Genomic DNA, 6000 nt, shown 5'->3' on the forward strand with positions numbered 1-6000 from the left:
AGGGTACTAATAATCTACCCTAGCATTTCTCTTCTTACAGGTCTATAGGGTACTAATAATCTACCCTAGCATTTCTCTTCTTACAGGTCTATAGGGTACTAATAATCTACCCTAGCATTTCTCTTCTTACAGGTCTATAGGGTACTAATAATCTACCCTAGCATTTCTCTTCTTACAGGTCTATAGGGTACTAGTAATCTACCCTAGCATTTCTCTCCTTACAGGTCTATAGGGTACTAGTAATCTACCCTAGCATTTCTCTTCTTACAGGTCTATAGGGTACTAGTAATCTACCCTAGCAGTCTCTCTCCTTACAGGTCTATAGGGTACTAGTAATCTACCCTAGCAGTTTCTCTTCTTACAGGTCTATAGGGTACTAGTAATCTACCCTAGCATTTCTCTTCTTACAGGTCTATAGGGTACTAGTAATCTACCCTAGCAGTCTCTCTTCTTACAGGTCTATAGGGTACTAGTAATCTACCCTAGCATTTCTCTTCTTACAGGTCTATAGGGTACTATAGGGTAAGTAATCTACCCTAGCAGTCTCTCTTCTTACAGGTCTATAGGGTACTAGTAATCTACCCTAGCAGTCTCTCTTCTTACAGGTCTATAGGGTACTAGTAATCTACCCTAGCATTTCTCTTCTTACAGGTCTATAGGGTACTATAGGGTAAGTAATCTACCCTAGCAGTCTCTCTTCTTACAGGTCTATAGGGTACTAGTAATCTACCCTAGCAGTCTCTCTTCTTACAGGTCTATAGGGTACTAGTAATCTACCCTAGCAGTCTCTCTTCTTACAGGTCTATAGGGTACTAGTAATCTACCCTAGCAGTCTCTCTTCTTACAGGTCTATAGGGTACTAGTAATCTACCCTAGCAGTCTCTCTTCTTACAGGTCTATAGGGTACTAGCAGTAATCTACCCTAGCAGTCTCTCTTCTTACAGGTCTATAGGGTACTAGTAATCTACCCTAGCATTTCTCTTCTTACAGGTCTATAGGGTACAAGTAATCTACCCTAGCAGTCTCTCTTCTTACAGGTCTATAGGGTACTAATAATCTACCCTAGCAGTCTCTCTTCTTACAGGTCTATAGGGTACTAGTAATCTACCCTAGCAGTCTCTCTTCTTACAGGTCTATAGGGTACTAGTAATCTACCCTAGCATTTCTCTTCTTACAGGTCTATAGGGTACAAGTAATCTACCCTAGCAGTCTCTCTTCTTACAGGTCTATAGGGTACTAGTAATCTACCCTAGCAGTCTCTCTTCTTACAGGTCTATAGGGTACTAGTAATCTACCCTAGCAGTCTCTCTTCTTACAGGTCTATAGGGTACTAGTAATCTACCCTAGCAGTCTCTCTTCTTACAGGTCTATAGGGTACTAGTAATCTACCCTAGCAGTCTCTCTTCTTACAGGTCTATAGGGTACTAGTAATCTACCCTAGCAGTCTCTCTTCCTGCAGGTCTATAGGGTACTAGTAATCTACCCTAGCAGTCTCTCTCCCTACAGGTCTATAGGGTACTAACAGTCTACCCTAGCAGTCTCTCTCCCTACAGGTCTATAGGGTACTAATAGCCTACAGTAGCAGTCTCTCTCCCTACAGGTCTATAGGGTAATAATAGTCCACCCTAGCAATCTCTCTTCTTACAGGTCTATAGGGTACTAGTAATCTACCCTAGCAGTCTCTCTTCTTACAGGTCTATAGGGTACTAGTAATCTACCCTAGCAGTCTCTCTTCTTACAGGTCTATAGGGTACTAGTAATCTACCCTAGCAGTCTCTCTTCTTACAGGTCTATAGGGTACTAGTAATCTACCCTAACAGTCTCTCTTCCTGCAGGTCTATAGGGTACTAGTAATCTACCCTAGCAGTCTCTCTTCTTACAGGTCTATAGGGTACCAGTAATCTACCCTAGCAGTCTCTCTCCCTACAGGTCTATAGGGTACTAATAGTCCACCCTAGCAGTCTCTCTCCCTACAGGTCTATAGGGTACTAATAGTCTACCCTAGCAGTCTCTCTCCCTACATGTCTATAGGGTACTATAGTCTACAGTAGAAGTCTCTCTCCCTACAGGTCTATAGGGTACTAATAGTCTACAGTAGAAGTCTCTCTCCCTACAGGTCTATAGGGTACTAATAGTCTACAGTAGCAGACTCTCTCCCTACAGGTCTATAGGGTATTAATAGTCTACAGTAGCAGTCTCTCTCTCTACAGGTCTATACGGTACTAATAGTCTACAGTAGCAGTCTCTCTCCCTACATGTCTATAGGGTACTAATAGTCTACAGTAGCAGTCTCTCTCCCTACAGGTCTATAGGGTACTAATAGTCTACAGTAGCAGTCTCTCTCCCTACAGGTCTATAGGGTACTAATAGTCTACAGTAGCAGTCTCTCTCCCTACATGTCTATATGGTACTAATAGTCTACAGTAGCAGTCTCTCTCCCTACAGGTCTATAGGGTACTGTGAATGTCTGTAACATGAAGTAAAATTGTCAGACAGCTTTACTCTTGAGTCTAAACAAATGCACAAGGTGGAAGTGCAACAGCTGGATCTGATGACGTGCCCGCGTAAGCGTGGTTACCATGTTAGTGACAACACCATTAAGTCAAAGGTGTCTCTTGAGATTATATAGCTAGATTAGTTACACTGAGTCTGACTCAATCAATAACATTTTGCAACATTCCCACCTTTAAAAGAGGGGAAATGGGGAAAATCCAAACATCGGTCTTAACCAGGTTCTCCAACAGTAGTGACATCAGGATCAGAGCCTTTGGTTGGAGACAGTAGACCTGGTCTGGTGATGGCATATTAAAGAGACATTAAGAACAGAAATAAAGCGTCAGAGTTTATGTGAGAATAAATACTGGGAGCGTGTTATCTCGTCAGGCCTGGGTCTGGGACTGTACACACACACACAAACACACACACACACAGTTGAGTTGACTAATGAGGATTACATAACGCCCTTGATGAGTTTTTCCTCTAAACAGCTGTCACCATCTTCCTGATACCTGATTAAGCTTTAGATTTACGACAAATCCAGCAGGCGCAGCGGGCAGCTACAAGCGACAGCGGACGGAAGAATAAATCACGCCTGGAAGAGGGGAGGAAAGGAGGGAGGAAAGGAGGGAGAAAAAAAGTGTATCATGTTATCACGTCTTGATCAAGGGACATAAGGTCTTATGGGGTCCCTGAAGGTCCCAGTAATGTCCAGGAAGAAGAAGTGCTAGAATGATGTCATTTGGGAAGGATTGAACTGGAAGCTCTGTGGGGATGGTCAAGTCATTGACCTCTGTGACCTCCGGCTGCTTGTACTTGACCACGCTGTGCCTTTTCTCATGCAAAGGACGCAATGGTTGAACTTTTAACCACCCACATGACCTCTAAAATAGCTTCTACCGATGCATTAGACTAGGTAGGCAATCAATCAAATGTATTTATAAAGCCCGTTTTACATCAGCCAATGTCACAAAGTGCTTATACAGAAACCCAGCCTAAAACCCCAAACAGCAAGCAATGCACATGTAGAAGCACGGTGGCTAGGAAAAACTCCCTAGAAAGGCAGGAACCTACGAAGAAACCTAGAGAGGAACCAGGCTATGTGGGGAGGCCAGTCCTCTTCTGGCTGTGCCGGGTGGAGATTATAACAGTACATGGCCAAGATGTTCAAACGTTCATAGATGGCCAGCAGGGTCAAATAATAATAATCACAGTGGTTGTGGAGGGGGCAACAGGTCAGCACCTCTGGAGTAAATTTCATTGTGACTCTCTCATGATCTTTTGCTTGTTTCTGACCTCTTGATTTGCAGTTTTGGCTCTTGGCTTTGCTCATGCTAAGCACACAATGGTATTTCTTCTTTTGAACAGCCCACAGGGCACTGATGTCATTTCAAAGTCTAGTTTTGATTGACATTTGGTTGAGTTGTCAACTATTGTGAATTCCCCGTGAGATTAACAGAACATTTCACTATGAAATTGGATTTAGGGTCAAAGTTGAAATTCCCTTACATTGATGACTTTCTGCAAATCCAATCAGTTTTCCACATAGATGTTTTGTTGCTGAAATGACTTCGTCGCATTTATATTTTGTTGTTGAAATTACGTGGGAACAACGCTGATTCAGCTAGTTCTTGTCCAGTGGGTACAATCAAGTAGACCAAATCATCTGAATGACTTGTGTGTGCCTTGAAGCTGCTATTTAATCTCTATTGTATGCCAAGCTCGCAGTGTGTCTCTTCTTGAACTGTTGAACCTCACCTAAAATAGATTATATGTTCCTATCAAGTAGACTAATAGATACTCTGAATGACTTGTGGCTAGAAATCAGTGAACTTTACTTCTATTTGACTTATGGGCTTTTCCCTTTTTCTATGCCAAACACGCAATGTTTCTCTTATTGAACTTTTGAACTTCCCCAAATTAGGAAAATCAAGTCGTCTAGACACGATACTCTGAGTGAATTGTGGCCCTGAAGAACCCATGCAAGGTATTACAGCTTGATGTGAAACTCCATTTTCTCCATTCGTTCCAGGTGAGAAATGCAGGAGCTTTATCGATCTGGCTCCGGCTTCGGAGAGAGGTGAGTGATCACTGCATACATCAGGAGGTAAACACATCTGCTATAGAGCTGTACATCACCCGTACCAGGAAGATTACTTGTAGAGGGAGAGCAGGGGCAGACTGGGACCAGAAATTGGCCCTGGCATTTCTAACACACCTGCCCATTTTCAGGCCCCCATTATTAGCCAGATAATAATAATTTTGTGAAAAGAAGAAAAAAAAGTTAGACAGACCCACTTGACCCACTAGGCAAAAAATGCAAAAATGCCAGATGGCCAATCCACCCCTGGGGACGAGGATATTTTATGACTACAGCTAGCAACAATATAATAAACACATTTTCAATTACATGTCTACAGTAGAAAAGAAGAGGATATCTACTCCTAATATTGAGCAAATTACACTCCTTGGAGCTAATTACAGTCACTGGAGTATCTGACATAGGCTTTTGAAAAGGCTACCAGTGCAGCAAGTGCTGCTGGTAAGCTTTCTTGACTTGGACATTCACTTTTGCCAACAAACCACCATACAGGAGATGTTTGCAGGGTGCAGTGGCTGTCATGACACCACCATACAGGAGATGTTTGCAGGGTGCAGTGGCTGTCATGACACCACCATACAGGAGATGTTTGCAGGATGCAGTGGCTGTCATGACACCACCATAGAGGAGATGTTTGCAGGGTGCAGTGGCTGTCATGACACCACCATACAGGAGATGTTTGCAGGATGCAGTGGCTTTTGTGACACCACCATACAGGAGATGTTTGCAGGATGCAGTGGCTGCCATGACACCACCATACAGGAGATGTTTGCAGGATGCAGTGGCTGCCATGACACCACCATAGAGGAGATGTTTGCAGGGTGCAGTGGCTGTCATGACACCACCATAGAGGAGATGTTTTCAGGGTGCAGTGGCTGTCATGACACCACCATAGAGGAGATGTTTGCAGGGTGCAGTGGCTGTCATGACACCAACATACAGGAGATGTTTGCAGGGTGCAATGGCTGTCATGACACCACCATAGAGGAGATGTTTGCAGGGTGCAGTGGCTGTCATGACACCAACATACAGGAGATGTTTGCAGGGTGCAGTGGCTGTCATGACACCATCATACAGGAGATGTTTTAGGGTGTAGTGGCTGTCATGACACCTCCATAGAGGAGATGTTTGCAGGGTGCAGTGGCTGTCATGACACCACCATAGAGGAGATGTTTCCAGGGTGCAGTGGCTGTCATGACACCACCAGAGAGGAGATGTTTGCAGGGTGCAGTGGCTGTCATGACACCACCATACAGGAGATGTTTGCAGGGTGCGGTGGCTGTCATGACACCACCATAGTGGAGATGTTTGCAGGGTGCGGTGGCTGTCATGACACCACCATACGGGAGATGTTTGCAGGGTGCAGTGGCTGTCATGACACCACCATACAGGAGATGTTTGCA

The sequence above is a fragment of the Oncorhynchus tshawytscha genome, linkage group LG02 (genome assembly GCF_018296145.1).
Source record: "Oncorhynchus tshawytscha isolate Ot180627B linkage group LG02, Otsh_v2.0, whole genome shotgun sequence".
NCBI lineage: Eukaryota > Metazoa > Chordata > Actinopteri > Salmoniformes > Salmonidae > Oncorhynchus > Oncorhynchus tshawytscha.